This window comes from Papio anubis, chromosome 15, assembly GCF_008728515.1.
Source record: "Papio anubis isolate 15944 chromosome 15, Panubis1.0, whole genome shotgun sequence".
Taxonomy (NCBI): Eukaryota; Metazoa; Chordata; class Mammalia; order Primates; family Cercopithecidae; genus Papio; species Papio anubis.
This window is the reverse complement of record NC_044990.1, coordinates 33,378,778-33,397,485: the sequence shown is the minus strand read 5'-3', so window position 1 is coordinate 33,397,485 and position 18,708 is coordinate 33,378,778.

Genomic DNA, 18,708 nt, shown 5'->3' with positions numbered 1-18,708 from the left:
AACTTATATGATATTGTAAAGGGAAAATACATTTAGAATAATTAGAATTTTGAATGTTATTAATAACCCTCCCTTTTGAAAGTGGAGTTCTCTGGTGTCACTTTTAATGCTTCCACTACTTCCAGACTAGAGATAGATAACTGCTAATACATAAATGTATCAGTAGTGTGCTTTAGAACTATATGGTTCAATATGCTAGCCACTCACCACTGGTAGCTATTGAACACTTGAAATGTGGTGCAGTAGTCAGGGTTCCTTAGAGGGACAGAACTAATAGGCTATATATATATATATATATATAGGCTTTATATATATATACACACACATATACACATATGAAGGGGAGTTTATTAACTTAAATATACATATACAAAGGGCAGTTTGTTATTAACTTTCACGATCACAAGGTCCCACAATGGGCTATCTGCAAGCTCGAGGAACAAGGAGAGCCAGTCCAAGTCTCAAAACTGAAGAACTCGGAGTCCAATGTTTGAAGGCAGGAAGCATCCAGTAGAGGAGAAAGATGCAGGCTGGGAAGATAGGCCAATCTCGCCTTTTCATGTTTTTCTGCCTGTTTTTCTTGCCTGCTCACTGGCAACTGATTAGATTGTACCTACCAAGTTAAGGGTGGGTCTGCCTTTCCCACCCCACTGACTCAAATGGTAATCTCCTTTGGCAACATCTTCATAGACACACCCAGGATCAATACTGTGCATCCTTCAACCCAATAAAGTTGACACTCAGTATTAACCATCACATGTGTCATGTCTGAATTGAGAGATACTGTACAAATAAACTACACACTGGATTCCAATGAGTATGATAAAAGGAATGTACACCATCTCAATTGTTATTGATTGAATGTTAGATTGATAATGTATTGGAAATATAGGTTTTAGTAATAAAACATATTACTGAAATTAATTTTACCTGAATCTTTTTGCTTTTTAAAATGTGACTACTACAAAATTTAAAATTATTTGTGGTCCATATTATATTTCTGTTGGACAGCAGTGCTCACTGAGTTGAAATACACTTTAAAATTCACTGAGCACATCATAATTCCAAAATATTAGACTGTACTTATTACATACATAAGCAAGACATGACTTTATTCTGTATACAATTACAATCAAACATTTTCTAACGTCTAATGTGAACTTTTATTTTTGTATAAATCATAGACATGACTCCAAGTTAAGATCCACACTTTTATGCCAAATATAACATATTTAAGATAAAACAAACCCAACAAATGAGAAGCAAGTGCTTACCCTTTAGGATAATTAGTGTAATTTCTTTTACACTGCTTCTGGATGCTATGAGACATTTAGTGTTTTAGAATGGTAATATAGAAAATGATGACATGTATATGATTCATATCTGTGAAATTAGCTTCAAATATCAGAACTTTTAAAGAAATAAAATATGTGTTCTTAGAATCTCAGCCCAAAGGCAATTTAAAAGTTTCCAATTGTCCTCATCTTCTTAAGTCTTCTATTGTCTTTTCGCCTACTTTTCATTATATTAAGCCCTGTTGTGAGATACAGATTTTCGGCTGTGATAGCATTTTTGAAAAGCAAAACCAAAACAATGTCTATATTAATTTCAAGGTATATTATCTCTGTGGCTGATACCTCATTAGAATGTTGAAACAAAGAGATCTTGACATTCACATGGTAATATAATCTTGACTTAAATGATGAGGAAGCAGATATGTCATTTATTGTTTTACACAAATATAATCAACCATGTACTAAGCATTGCCCTATGGTGAGAAAATATTATTCTTGACTTCAAAGAGATTATAGTTTATTGGGAAAAAAAAATGTAAGTTGAAAAATTTAGCATACCGTGATAAACACTATCACATAGGAGAAACCAGGTTGGTACAGAAACACATAATAAACACTTATTATAAGAGGAGTTGGCTTAAGTCAGAGAGGGTGGGAAAAGGCCTGTTTAGGCTTCCTCCAAGAGAGGATATCTTGGAAGTTAGAAATGTGCGTTTGGATCATGTTAATTCCCGTTAAGCTGAGAGGGATGTAATTTGTGAATAAATTGTTTGAGTCCTACTGATCCTGAGACGATCTGGAGATGCGATCAGTGTTTGGGGTATGCTTCTTACCCAAGGGTTCTTTTATAGTGTTGACCCCAATACAATATCATTTGCCTTAGGTGGATATTCTCAATGCAAGGTATAGTGATTCGATAATGCCCCCTTTGCTTTTTATTTTTCTTTTTTCATTCTTGTCACTTATACTCACTAATACAGTATCTATCCTAATCTTCCATGTTTTGAATCAAAATCTGAATATGTTTCCTTCATGAATCCTTCCATGGCTAATCTAAGCTAATTAATATCACACTTTTAACTCATATTCCTCTTATCTGAAATATACCTTATGTATTATAACTGTAAATGACATAGAACATATGTCATATTCATATATCCTATTTTATTTAATCTTCCCAATCATCCCATGAGATACTGACAGCATCCTTTACAGAAGAAATTTAGAAATAGAGTAAATATCTCACAAAAAAATAACTACTAAATGATGGAACTAGAATTCTGAAATACAAATTTTATTAATATGTCTATTTTTGCCAGCATATTTGTGATATTATTATGATGTATTACAGACAAAAAATACATTTACACACATACATATGTATGTATATTTGCAAAGTGTTTGAGGAAAGAAAGTATGTCTATTGCTTTGATTTTTCACCATCTTGCTTTGGATTCTCAAAATGTGAGCTGACCAAATCTCAAGAAAAGCCCCCCAAAATACTAGAAACTTAAAATAAAATAGAAATTCTGCTCTACCTTGATGATTATATTAAGTATAGATAACATAAAATGTTCTAATGAAAAAGACTAAATAATTCTACTCTCGTTTTGGAAAACCAGACTGAAAATCTTATATCATGGCACTTTTTGGAGCAGAACTAAAATAAATAAATACACGAGAAAACAAACAAATGGAGAAACAAATACCACTAGAGAAATAAGCTTTTACCTGGAAATATAAAATCCTTTAGCACATCCTAAAACTAATAGCTAAAGCCTCATGCCATAAGTCTTCACACCAATAGCTGGCCCATGACAACCATATATTACCTTCAGCCTACTGGGAAGCGAGACCTATATTTTAAGAATATTTATCTAATTTCTAGTATCTATTATATGAACATATTTTCCAAGGCCTGAACTGAGTTAGGGGATAAAATGCAAAAGAAGGTTGGGCATAGATGATGAGAGCTACCTGCTGTTTTTAGGTTGCTTAGGAAAGGGACAATCTCCAAGTTCCTTTAAATGAATCCAATAGATTGTTGTTTCATTGGCACTGGGAAGAAATCAAGGACGTTAACATCTCTGTCATTGAGATACACAATAGATACAAAGGGCTTCCAGTTGCCTATGGTATTGAACCTATATTGTTAGTAGTTCACTAGCTAATAATGACAATTTAGTAAGGCAAAAATATCTTGAAAACAAATAAAATCAATGTTGATGACTGTTCCTACCGAGAGCTTAAGAAAAATATGTCATTAATGATTTTGACATAGTTGCTACTCATTTATAATGACTGGTAAATTTCCATTTTAAATCTCTGGACGTTATGATGCAAACTGTATTTAAGAACCACTGGAACTCTGACTACTAATTTTTGATGGCCATTGTAGAAAATGGCTCAGTAATGCCTCCTGACCTGTTAGTTTAGTTTAATTTTTAATCTTCCTATCATAAGGTCAAAATGTATGTGATTTATGATACTTGCATCTTCCAACCTGAATGCTTTAATTTGAAGCCTTGAACTATCTTATTATATAGAACAGTCATACCAATCCCATCAAAACATATTTCTGGACTAAACATCACATTTCAGCTTCATATACAAGACTTGGCTGTTTGTACTGAATTAACTACTTGCGTTTTCCTATGTGGACACAGAGGCAGAAACTAAATCCTTATCTAAATTCACTGTACAAGAAGTGTTGTTTTAGAGAGAACATGGGTCTTAGTTATAATCTAGTGTAAGACATTCAACCTGCAGATGAGGAAGCAATGCCTGGAGATGTTAAGTAATTTTAAAGCCAAGGGGTAATGACAAAAACAAAACAAGACAAAAACCAAGAGTATAATATCTTGCTTTAGAGCACAAAGTTCTTTTCATTGGTCATACATTGTCCTATAGATCACAACTATGGTCAGGGCATCTATATATGACCACTGAGCACCGCAGGCTCAACATGTGCACAAAAACTATCTAGGGCTCCAAGGTCTTGCCTCTTCACTGGTATGCAACATCCATATCCTAAGCCACACGTCATGTCCAGCTGCTGCAGTATTGAATGCTGTTTCCTTAGCCACATCTATAGCAACTCCAGATATAAATGTAAGACCAGCTAGCAGGTTTACAGTGTACAAGGCTTTGAGATTCCAGACAAAACTTCTACAAGACCTGACACCACCTACCTACTTCCAGCTCTAGCCTCTTTGTCAAAAAACATGTTAGAAGCCTCCATCCCAATCCTTATGCCTAGAATTAGCTTGTAGTCTATGAGGACAGATAAGATATCAGAAATCAGGTGAATTATCAGACAAACTTTGTGCCCTAGAACTATCGCATTGCCCATTTGGGGCCTCTATTTTCTCTTAGCAAATGGGAATGACAGTTTACCCTCCCCTGCCTTCTGCCCTTGTGTTCTGAGAATATTTTGGCTGAGCTCATATTCTTCCTCTTCTATTTGCTTATCTAAAATCTCATTCCTACCCAGCACAGTTCTGCCTGCAAATACAGTACATAGTAATTTCTACATGAAAATACATATTTGATTTGTGAAAGTAGCTCAAGTCAACCTCAGTAGTGCTAATAGTAATAGTAATTGTAATAGTCAAAGTTTGTATGCTAAACTACCTTTTTTTTTTTTTAAAAAGACAAGAGTCTCACTCTGTTGTCTAGGCTGGAGTGCAGTGGTGCAATCACATCTCCCTGCATCCTCAATCTCCTGGGCTCAAGCCATCCTCCCACCTCAGCATCATGAGTAGGTGGGACCACAGGCATGCACCACCACAGCCAGTTAACTTTTTAATTTTTGGAGAATGGAGGTCTCACTACTTGCCCAGGCTGTCTCAAACTCCTGGACTCAAGAAATCCTCTCAGCTCAGCCTCCCAAAATGCTGGAATTACAGGTGTGAGCCACCATGTCTGGCATCATAGTCTTTAAAAGGGCCTAATAATGGATTAAAAAAAAAATTGGTGTGGTAATCTGGGGTATCAGTTACTCTTGTTATCTGCAAGAGTAAACTCAAGTGAGAAGTGGCCAAAATACACAAGATTTTATGTTACCTAAGATGGTCAGAGATCAGCAATCCAGAGCTTTTATAAATTTCACAGTTATTAGAAACCTTTCTCATTCTAACATTTAGTTCCACTATTCCTGCCATGATCATTTTCTGCTATGTTCAAAATACCTGCTGGAGCTCCAACCACTATATCCTCACGGAATTTATATGAAATTTACACAATATTTCTGCTTCACCAGAAATAAGTCTTGTGGTCAAAATCTATCAAAGGGCTGGTGGGAATTCAAGTTGCCACATACTTGACTAATATTAGAGGATTTGAGAGTGATGAAGGTAGCAAAATCTGCCCTGCTATCTAAACCATTTTAGATGACAGACATGGACAGGAAGCATCTCAAGGTCAGAATATGATTTCAGCAGAGAGATATAAAGTCTTCTTTGAGGAAAAAAAAATTTATAGTAAAACTAGTAAAACTGTAGATCAGCCAGCATAAAAACTGCTCACCCTATCACTTCATTAAGGTTTATCCTTGAATTATAAAGACAAGGATTAGTCAAATTTGAGCAAGTAATTGTAGCAACTTGATATCAGTGATTACATTGTGTACGTTTTATTTTTCATGAATTCTCCTTTGCCAATCTTAAGTTTGTATCCGTAATTTAGATTCAAAATTCACAGGAATATGCTTTCTAAACATGAGATATGTTTTCTCACATATGCACATTATCTCCCTTGCATCTAGAAGCCCTGGAACTGAACTACTCCATTACTATAAATGTCAATCCACCCCATAAAGAACTAAGTATACAATGACAGAGACATAGGTAAGAAGGCATGCAGAATGAGAAATAGCTTCATTTTGATTTAATAAGGAAACCAAGACCCCATTCTACCTTTTATGGAAGGTAGGTCCCCACAGTATTGCTGTATGGCCTTATATACTACTTGCACACAAAAGTATCTGATGGCACAAAAGTGCCTTGTAACCTTAGCCAGTTTCCCTATACCCATTTCCAGCATGGCTACATCAGAAATGCCATAATGATTTTGAAAACAGTTTCTTGGATCTCAAGGTAGACCTACTAAATTTGAATAGGGGTAGAGTGGGGAAGGACCAAATGATTCTACTTTTGAAATCTGAAAATACTAGCAAAGTAGATGTAAATCACAGAACAAGTGTTTGATAAATAGTAAAAAAATCTATAGATAGCTTATAGTTTATAATTAAAGATACAAATATAAATCGTAATCTGAATAATGTGACATTATTTGTTCAGTGTTGCAGTATTGAACAAAGTAGAAAAGTGGGCCAGGGTGCACTTATTGTTTGTAATGAGTGCTTCCTATCAAATGTCCCCTCCCTCTTTATTTTGTTATCATGGTAGATATATCCTTAAAAACTATAATATTTTTATTTTTGTCTACCAGCCAACATATTTCTCTAATCCCTTCTTATTTGTTAATCAGACATTTTCTGTTGTCTAGTATGATATAGCATATTAATAGTACATTTATATTTGAGTCTAAGATAGCTTTAACAAATCATAAGAATATATTATAGTCATAGTTCTATAACTTATGGAAATTTTCTCTATACCAGAAATCTGAAAATTTATGCAAACAGGACAAAGCTTTTTTTTTTTTCCTAAATCTGAGTAAGCAATTATTGTCTTTCTAAACAATAGGCAAATGTATTTGACCAGGATTTATCAAGTTAATACTTTATTACAAATTGAAAATTAAAAGAGTTTTTGAAAAAAGCTATTCACTATATCAAATCTATCTCAATTCTGTTGCCACTTATTATGCTAGCAGTGTATGCTCCTGATCACAGAAGAGAGAGACAATGCTTTGGATGTATTATTTAGTAAACAAATTTTACTGGGTTTCTGTAATGAGCCAGAGATTGTACCATATTCTGAATATGCAAGATGGTAGGACACAATTTAGTTGAATTAAAAAAAAACACTAAATAATTATAAAACTGTTCTGGAGCCTATAATAAAGCAATAATTGAAGTGCTGTGTGGACAAGAACAGTAACAACAAAAAGAACAACTGTGATTGAGAGCACAACTGTGCTTGAGAGCTCTAAAAGAACTAATCAGAGAATGAGGTTTAGAAATGAAGTTGGAGGCTGGGTGCGGTGGCTCACGCCTGTAATACCAGCACTTTGGGAAGACGAGGCGGGAGGATCACAAGGTCAGGAGATTGAGACCATCCTGGCTAACACAGTGAAACTACGTCTCTCCTGAAAATACAAAAAACAAAACAAAACATACCTGGGGGTGGGGGCACAAAACTGTAGTCCCAGCTACTACGAGACTGAGACAGGAGAATCGCTTGAACCCGGGAGGCGAAGGTTGCAGTGAGCTAGATTGTGCCACTGCACTCCAGTCTGGGCGACAGAGAGAGGCTCCATCTCCAAAAAAAAAATAAAGAAAGAAAAAAGAAATGAAGTTGGAATTGATCAGGTAGAAAAGGGAGGAAGGACATATACAAAACAGCAGGAGCCGCAAGAGGCACAAGTGTATACAAGAACATGGTGTACTTGATGGTGTACTTGAAAACAGGGGAAGGAGTTTCTTTTGACTAGATCTTAGGTTTTCAGGGAGACCTGGCTTCTGGACAAAATGGATTTACAGAGATAGCAATTATCCTCTAGCCTGATAAAACATAGAGAACAGACATAGCCGGATAAAACATACAGAACAAAGTATGTAAATAAAAATATTGTTTTTTTTTTTTTTTTTTTTTTTTGAGACGGAGTCTGGCTCTGTCACCCAGGCTGGAGTGCAGTGGCGCGATCTCAGCTCACTGCAACCTCCACCTCCCGAGTTCAAGCTATTCCCCTGCCTCAGCTTCCCGAGTAGCTGGGACTACAGGCACCCGCCACCACGCCCGCCTAATTTTTTGTATTTTTAGTAGAGACGCGGTTTCACAATTTCCTGACCTCGTGATCCGCCCGCCTTGGCCTCCCAAAGTGCTGAGATTACAGGCGTGAGCCACCGCACCCGACTGAAAAATAAATCTTGGGGGCACTAGAAATGAAGCAACAAACACGGATGCCTCAGAAACATAAAAAATGTGGTGAGCCCTGTGATGGCCCCAATTTGTAATATATAATGCGAGGCTGCACTGCAGGAAAGAGGAACCCAGGCAGTACACTTCTGACACCATGAATAGAAAGAATGGAGCTGAAAGTCGGGTAAGACCAAAGAGCTGCATGTTTAGAGAAATTCTGAAACCCATAGAGACCTTTTTAAGTATTCAGCATAGCACTTATCACCATATGACTATGAGAAAATGGTCTGAGGCTGGGGGGGTGGGGGGGGGAAACACCCTGAAAGGTTTAAAAGTCATAGTCTCTGGAACTCACACAGGACTGGGAATAGGGTCTGATCTCTCCAGGCAGAGTGGAAGCCTCATAATTCTTGGGGTGATGGGTAAAATAATCAGGATCACATACTTTAAGCTGTGGAGGAAATCAGTTATATACCAAAGCCTATTCTTCTTCTGATTGTCAAAGTTTAAAAGAAAGACTCTTAATGATCAAACTGTTTCTAAGTAATTTGATCACATACCAGAAAAAGATATATACATATACTTTTGTATGTGTGTGTATATATATAGATATGTAATATCTATATATACAGAATAATATCAATATCCAGTGCACCATGAGGTAAAATCAAAATTACTTGCATCCAATAAAAATAGAAGGCATACAAAGAAGAAAAATATTATCTATGAGTAGACAAAATCAATCAATACTAATCCAGAATTGACATAGATGATAGGATTAGTAATAAGGGCATTAACTCATTTATTGCAGCTATTTCACATTTTCTAGAAGCTAGCAGAAAGATTGAACATGCAATCACTTTTGTGATCACATGGTTGTCTGGGAGTTGTGGCTCGCTGCCACTGCTCAGCATCACAGGAGAGTATGGTACTGCGTATAATTATCTGGGGAAATGATCAAAATGCTAAGTTCAAAGTATGGTTTCTACTGAATGAGTATCATTCAGTATCACTGTAAAGCTGAAAAATTGTAACTTGATAATGGAGACCCTCTTTACACGAAACATGTAGTTTGCTGGATGTTGTTTACATTTCAGTACACCTGTGGGTGTTTTGGGTTTTGGTTGGTTTTTGTTGCTGTTGTTGTTCGAGACAAGGTTTCCCTTTGTCACCCAGGCTGGAGTGCATTGGCAGTATCCTACCTTACTGCTGCTCCGAATTCTTGGACTCAAGCCATCCTCTTACCTCAGCTTCTAGGGTAACTGGGATTAGAGGCACATGCTACCATGCCTGGCTATTTTTCTTTTATTTTTGTAGAGACAGGGTCTCCCAATTTTGGTTCAAGCCCCAGACGGGTCTTGAACTTCTGAACTCAAGCTATCTCCTCATCGCAATCTCCCAAAGCGCTGGAATTATGGGTGTGAGCCACTGAGCCCGGGCAGTTGTTTTTTTTTTAAAACAAAAAACAAAAAAAAAAAATATAAAGGAGAAGAGACTGGTGTGGGTGTGTGGACATAAACTTAAATGCATAGATTGCAGAAAGATTGAGCAAGCACCTTGAATGCTGTAGTGTTAACTTTATTCTTTAGGCCATTGTATTTTAAACTGGGAAGGCAAAAGGACATAGCTATATAGGAATTCTATCCTTGTTTTAATTAGTTCAACACTGCCTGTACATGTAGTGAAAAGATTGTTTTCAATAAGAAATTATGCAGTTTAAAAAGCAGCTTTGAAAACTATTACTTTGATCATGAGGAGGAAAATAGCTAGCATGGCATAAATGCGAGAGTGGTAGCAATCTATGCATTTCCCCATTTCTCTCCCTCTTTCTTTGCTTGATCCAACATCCCTTACTAAGCCAGGCAGAAAATGGAATCACATGTTCTCTGTGACCCTATAACACTATTTATTATTCTTTCCCATAGAATTGATATTTTAATTTATGCATTTGATTATGCCTAACACTTGTGGGGGGGTCACTTATTCCTAATTTTTTTTTAGCGTATCTTGGTGTCTATCAAAGTGTCTATACAAAATCTTTCACAAAAGAGATGCTTTAATAAATTAAACAAACTTAAATTGTTCATGATCCCAGAAAAAGGATGATTATTATATTACTAAAAATTCATCCTGACCAATAAATTACTGTATATTTATTATCCTTCCTTTAAGGGGCAGATGAAGCATCTTAGAAAGAGGTAAAAATAAAGGGAAAAATTGACTTATTTCCTTATGAAATTTGTCAAATGTTAACTTCATTGTAAAATATTTTCCATTTCATAGACTGTATGGGAGAAAGAGGACAAGACACTAATATTTTGTACTGTATTCACTTCTCATTATATTAACAAATTTAACCCTCACAACAGTCTTCTAAGCTGCCCCTTATTAGGTTTCTTTTAGAGATAACTAACTTGAAATTTAAGCAGTTATGTATAATTTCCAAAGATCACAAAACCAGAAAAACAGATTAGATTAAAATATAATAAACATTTTCTTCTTTATTTTAGATCAAGGTTTACGAAACTTGGTTTCCTGAGTGATTACTAACTAAATAATTGCAATGAGTTTCATGTAATAAGGGCTATACTTTCAAATTAGTTTGGGAGAAAAAGGCCAAATAGTAAATTGGGTGTTTGCATATTAAAGGCATAGCTCAATCCTGAAAAAAAAAAAAAAAATCTGCTTATATTTTTTTAAACTCAGCATTTCATAAACTTGTTTGATAACAGATGCCTTTATAAAACATTATTTAATATAGCATATAACATGGATTATTAGTTTCTGCAGCTCACAGTTTGAGGAGCCTTGATATTGCAACTTTCCAGCATATATTGTTTGCAAATTACCTAGATATAAACAGTTCGGTATTTTAATATTTTAATTGACAAGGTAATTGGTGTTAATTATCTGCAAGTGAAGCTCAGAATACTACAAACATAGGCCTCACTCCTCACTTATTAAAATAGAAGAAAATAGACATCATAGACCCAGGTGAGATCACATTTCAGCTAAAGAGTATTACCTTTCAAAGGTCCCACACAGGTGCAGTGGGGATTAAGTTCCAACATGAGAACTTTGGGGGCTGTCAAACCAGAGCGTGAAAGAAGTTCTCAAAGAGGGCTTCTTTTAAAGATGAAATAATTCAAGGATGGATATTAACAGAAAAAGTGTCGATAAGAGGGAAGAAATTAAAAATGTAGAAAGCAAATCAATAAATAATGCAAGCTCTTTGTAAGGGTCAAGAATGCGTTGAATGTAAGTGGTAAGTAAACTCATTCCTAGTGAATATACATCAATCATATCTTCGGAGAGCTACTTGGCAGTATGAAACAAGAACCTCAATATTGATTATATCTCTGACCAATAACTCTATTTTTGTTAATAGAAACTAACCCAAAGAATAGAGATTTTTCTATTGACAAAGTTATAATCAAATAAACTGTAGTCAAATCACATTGTTATTTATAACAATTTCCAAGTGTCTTTTTGCTACAAAGAGGAATACTCTTTTTTAAAAAAAAAAATTTGTTAATGGACAATTTGTTACTATTAAGTAATACTGAACAATCAACATTTTGGAACCTTAATCAATTTTACTTTCAACAGAAATGTAATAGTGTTCTAATTTAATACTGATTTCTGCATTTATGTGAAAATCAATTTTTAAAGGGGCTGTCACCCTGGATTTAAAGTAGGTCTTTTAACATTTTTATTCTTCTTCTAATTATCACTCTAATATTAATTAATTATTATGGCTTTCCAAGCTTGTTCTAACAATGCAATAATAATTTATTAATTTATCTTTATCCTAGGGATTCAATAATCTTAACAGACTTAAAAAACTGCCATATAATATCCATCCAGTTTGCAGGATCTAAGTTTTCTACCAATTTACTTTTTATTAGGACAGTGCATTTTAATTACATTTACTCATAAACTTCTCAAGCTGAGTTCCTTGGTCATTAGGTCAATATTTTTACATCTTACACAGGATTTGCTGCCTTTTATATACATCTTATTTTAATATTTTAACATCTGATGTTTTACTCCATTTGTTTTGAAGATTTACGTGGCTAAATGTACCTAATCCATAGTTCTGTCAACGTAATATATGGCCCTAGTTTGTTGGTGTAATTGAAAACCTCTGTACGTCTTATCCGTATCTCATTATAATTAACAAGGTAAGCTGGAGGTTTTACATACGTGAGATGAAGGATATAATCTGCATCGTTAGTGCTTTTCTATAAACCACATGGCTAGTTCTTCATTTTGGAACATAGTCAACCCTCCTCTCCCAGCATGGTTACTGAGTGCAAATACCAATGCCTCTCCCTCTCCTCCCAATGAAATTAAAAGTCTTTACCTCCCCACCACCATGATTTGTCTGCCTTAGAAAACATTTTCAAATAATCCATTAAACTAATTCCAATGCTAGTATTATTGTGTATCCCAGCCTACTGTTTTATTTATTTCACATATTAACTTTCATTTGAGGTAATGCTCAATCCCAGTGATACCATGGAAAAAAATTTTAGGTAGAAGAAGAAAATCTCATTGGGTAGAAAGGATTTTATACCTGAAAACCACCAACTGTATGTAGTAGATAATCAAAATGATGATTATTTATGGGTAAAAAATAAACAAAAATATTGTATTATACTTTTAGACTTTTTTCTCTATTTTCTTCATTTTGAATAAAGTGTAATCTCAGGAAATTGGCTGACAGGCTTGGACGTTGTTTTTGTCTTAATTGGTAAATGCTGTGACCGTGATACTGTATTGTTGCCAAATGGCACGCCTATGCAAATTCTCCAAAAATATTTTTTCTAATGATTATTATAGTTTCTATGTACTAACTACCTCTTATATGCCAGCACTGTGAATAGACTATTTAATTATTTTTCTGACAACCCCATGAGAATGTATTACTATCCCTACATTGCAGATAAGAAAAGTAAAGATAAAAGAAGTTAAGTAATTTGATAAAGGTCACTCAGCTAACAAGTGCCAGAGCCAGTATCTGAAGATAGGTATGCTTTTCCTAAAGTTGGTACAGTCTTCAATTATATTTTCTTATCTCTGTCTAGTGAAACTAATCCAGAGAGATAGGAAGAGGATATGAAGGAGAGGAACACTTTGGCTTTGGGGATACTTAGAGGATAAAGCTTAAGTATATATATTTATACATTTATATATAAAAAGTGTGTGTATAAATATGTATAAAAAGGTGCATTTGTAAATATTGAGAAGTTACACTGAACCAATTGTTAAAATATTTACAGCTGAGTGCAGATGCTTTCTTGATGATATACACTGTTTTGCTTGGACACAACTAGATATCTCACAATGCCACAGGGGTGCTTAATGTTTCAGTAGTCTAAAATAAACTGATATTTTTCAAGACAGTGTTGCAGAATTTTAGTACACTTTATGATCATAGATCTTTCTGAGACTCAGGAACCTTTTTCAGTTTTCTCACTTCCTTCTTCAATGTAACAAGCTTTCATAAAAAGCATACGCTTTCAAAGTGTTGATTACATCAAGTTGGGTGAAATGGGTAACACCTTGGATGACAGTATCATGTTAGAATTCAAAATACTTCAAAAATTTGGAAAAGTAGCCGTAAACAAACAGGATAAAATAGTGTTTGCTGACGAAGAAATAAAAACAAGTAAAATAAACTGAAAATGGAATATGATTAGTTTCAAGTGCCATTATAGCAGGAAAAAACTCTTTCAAACTGCCACTAATATAATGAAGATGCTTTAAAATTGTGTGCAGACATTTTGCATATCAACAAGGGCATTGACCAGGTGCAGTGTAATCTCACGCCTGTAATCCCAGTACTTTGGGAGGCTGAGGTGGGTGGGTCATGAGGTCAGGAGTTCAAGACCAGCCTGGCCAATATGGTGAAACCCTGTGTCTACTAAAAATATAAAAATTAGCTGGGTGTGGTGGCGCATGCCTGTAGTCCCAGCTACTGGGGAGGCTGAGGCAGAAGAATTGCTGGAACCTGAGAGGTGGAGGTTGCAGTGAGCTGAGATCGTGCCAATGCACTCCAACCTGGGCGACAGAGCGAGACTCCGTCTCAAAACAAACAAACAAACAACAAAACAAAACAAAAAAACTAGGGCATTTGCAGTGGGAGAGTGAAGGTAATGCCTTTCAATCTCAGTTATTTTGTCAATCCTGACCTTTTGGCAGCCCCTACTGATAACTATACTGGCACCTGCAAAGGGCCCTTCACCATGCAAAATTCCATGGGAACTGAGTTCAGTAGAGTAACTTCTCTCCATATTAGCAAATGGAATTTAAAATTATTTTGTCATGATTTTAACCTTGGTGGCTGAAATAAAAGGTAGAAAACAACACTCTGTTGCCATTTTGTAAATGATAGTAATGATATTCATAATGCAAACAGTAGCTAACATTTATTGAGCGCTTAGTATATCCTGGTGATTTTTAATGCATTATCTTATTTATGCCTCATAACAACGCTTTGTGTTGTCAACACCATTTTACAAAAGTGAACAGTGAGGTTTAGAGAGATTAAGTAATTTACTAATGTCACAGTCTGGTAGATGTGATACTCACAATTCAACATAGAGGGGTTTGAGCTACAGAGCCTACATTTTAATCCTCTCCTCCTGCCACTGCCTTCTCTGGGGCAGAGGGATTTCGTTTATCTGGTTTCCTTCTGTTGAGATCATTTTGACTTTGGAGATTTTTGTTATTTCCACATGACTGTTCTCTAGTGCTTTATACCATCAACCCAGTTATTTGGGTATATTCCGCCCTCCATAAAGGCTTCCTCTGATTGGAACTCCTGTGTAAAATAGACTGAAAAGTTTGCCTTATCCTGTTAGATTGAGTGTTTTTATTCTCCCAGTAAGATTGAGGAGAGATGTCCCTTCTGCCTTGGAGTTTTCCCTTTCTCTTACTTGTTCTTCCTTATTCTGATGCTACCTCATCTTGATCATAAAAATTTGATTTCACCAGCCTCATTGTACTAATATGTATTATGTTTCTTCCTGGAATGATTTATATTAACTGAAAAAAAGTGTAGGCTTAAGAAATCAAAGAACCTAAAGATTACATGGAAAAATAATTTCTCTTTAAAGGTTTAGGAAATGGTGATACTGGTATAAGTTAAATATAAGATGAAAAGGAAAATCTTCAGAGAACAAAGAAATGAATATCTTAAGACACATGAATGGTAATGGCTACCTGATTCTATTTGTATTGAGAATATACAAGACATCACAGGCTAAAATTAATTAGTTTAATAAGTGTTTACCATGTGCCAGGCATTTGGCCGGATGCTAGGTTTACAAAGAAAAAAGCCCTGCCTCAGAGAGTTTTCTAGCATTCAACATCAATAAGGGCTAATTAGAACAAAGAGTAACTAATACTGTGGTACTAGCCAGCAGAGGATAATAATGGTGCCTATGGGAAAGACACCTATTTAAGTTTGGGAATTGTAGAGAATTCCTTTTATAAATGGTGTATGAGTCCAATCTTTTAATAAACAACTTCGATATCGATATATCTAATCCTGCTAGCACAGTGCTTTCTTGTTTGACTTCTTCATCGCTAATGATAAAAATATAAAGTTTAAAACTCTTGAGTATGATGTGCAGGAGTTATAACAACATATAAATATAGGTATTCTCAATAATAATTACATAAAACGTTTTCAAAGTTTCAACTTTAGCCCAACATTATCTTTCTCCATAACTCTATTGGTACAAACAACCCTCAAATTCTGTCTGGATAAAGCAAAAACATCTCATACTATCTATAAGGATAATTATCCTTTCATTGATAAAAGAGGTTGTGAAAGACTGGTAGAATTTTCCTCCTTCCTCTCCTCCATCTTATATACTACACTTCTTTCAAACAAATAAAATCTTTGATTTTATCATTATGGCAAGCTTCTTTCTCCTGAGGATAAGCTTATGGGTTCTAATTTCTATCAGTAGCTCAGGCATTTTTCTTTTCAGAGCTTTAGGCTAGTAACTCTACTTTCCTCTTCTACATGTCCAATGTATGTCTCCTACAAACTGAGAATGTTCAAAACTGAATTAATAGTTTCTCTGTCTCAAAATCAGTTTGATTTGTCCCTCTTCTCACTCACAACATCCAAGCAAAGATAGCTTTTTCAGCTTTGTGGGGACAGGGTCTTGCTGTGTTGTCTTGGCTAGTCTCAAACTCCTAGTCTCAAGGGATCCTCCAACCTCAGCCTCCAATGTAGCTAGGACTACAATTGTCAGCCACTATGCCTGGCTAAAAATAGCACTTATTTCCTAAAACAACTATTGATTCTGCCTAACTCACTCCTTCACTCCCAACACTTTTTTCTAGATCCTCAATTCTATCTAAAGTTCTAATAAGAAATATCTTGTGCCTGCATTGTTATTAATTCTCTATACTAGTTGGCTTATAGGTCTTATTTTACTAATAGTTAAGTAAAACTTGTTTAAAAGATCAAACTTGATCAAGTAAGTTTTCCTGCTTAAACACTTTTAATGACTTTTCATTGTTTTTAGGTTGAAGTATTAGATATATTTCATGGACAACTAATTTTGTGTGAGCTGATGCATTGCTACATCTCTGGATTTATCTGGTGTCTGTGTTCCTCCTGCTTCCTTTGTTATGGCCTCATCGATCTTTTAATTTATTGAACATATATTTGTTGTTATTGTCTTTTCCTAAGCCTTCAAACATGCTTCTTCATTGAAATTTTTTCCTGTGTGTCCCACTCCTTTCCACCGATGAATTCCTATTCAACCCTCAGGTTTCAATGTAGAGGTCACTTTTCCAAGAAACTCTTCACTGATACCCATTGTTGTTACTACTATTGCATTTCTGATCATTCATTTAAAATTATTTATCAACTGCCCTGCAGGTTCCAGGTGCTATTTATTTCTTAATAACTGTGATGAAGACAGCAACTAAAGGTGTTAGAAGAATACCCTTAATAAGTGCCAAAGTATTTGTAGAAGGAACATTTGGGTTATCAACAAGTTAGCTGGGCAGAGAAGGAAAAAGAGAGCAATTTAGAAAAAAGACAACAGTGGAAGTAAATCACAACACATGTGTAATTAAGGAAGTGTGTGGTTCAGTATGGTAAGAGCTCTATTATTCCACTAAACATGAATCATAGCTTTCTTTCACCACATCCTAATTTTGAACCTAAATATTTTCTGTAAGCTGGTTATGGGTTTTAAAGAAAAGGAAGTTTGTCTTAGTCATGGTCGGGAGATTTGCATGTACTATAAGATTGACACAGAAAGAAATATTATGTTGAACAATTTTATGGCAGAGATGCCCAAGGCAATTCAGATGAGAGAATTAATAACAATGCAGGCACAAGAAATTTCTTATTAAAACTTTGTTAAATGGAAGTATAATTCATTAAGGATTATATCATTATAAAATTCATCATGCTAATGGGGACTTCCATGGCCTTGCTTAGTAAATTTTACATGACTTTTATGCTCTGAAATTGTGTAAGGTTAAACTTATTTGTGCCCTCAAATGTTAGATATTTTATGGAGCACCAAAATAACTAGCACAAAGTCTATAACCATTTTGAATTCCTCAGGCATTTTAACATTTCAGAGGAAGATAATAAAATCACATTGAAAGTTCTTTATAAAGTCTTTTTCTCTGATAACGAAACTAATATATTTGCATTAGAAATTTTGGAAAATAAATACAACTTCTTGATTTTAATTGTAATTTATTCTGTATCTTAATATGCATATTTTTTCATAATTGGCATTTTACTAAATGTAGTGAATATAAATTTTACATTCATATGAACTCAAGTGTGAAATAGTTTCAGCTTTATTTGTTTCTTTATAATAGACTTTCACTTCTAACTCTAGCTTCTATTCTGCCTGATGACAGAAGATTCGATGTAGATATTTCAGTCTTACATTTAGACCTTTTGGGGTAAGCTGAGTCAATTTAAGGTTCTTTCTCTCTCAATATGCTACCATATAACTTTTCCTGACCCTCTACCTTGGCATTGGTGGGAACAGGTGAGTGGTTCATGACCTCTCTTGGCAATTAATAAGATTTAAATCCTTTCATCTCAGGTCTTGTTTCATGGCAAACACTCATTTAAGTTTGCAGTTTCTGAACAACTAGACTCATGCCATTTTAAATTTAATAGGAAAAGCAACACATTGTTTCTCGCTTCCAGTTGAAAGGACTCTCCATGAGATGGCCCCAGATACATAAAAAGTGGTACCCTATTAAGCTCTGTCAACTGTTTTCCGCCTTATTTTGGTAATCTGGAGATGTTGCTAGAAATTGATGTCCTCCTTTAACTCCAGCTGGAACATGCTACATAT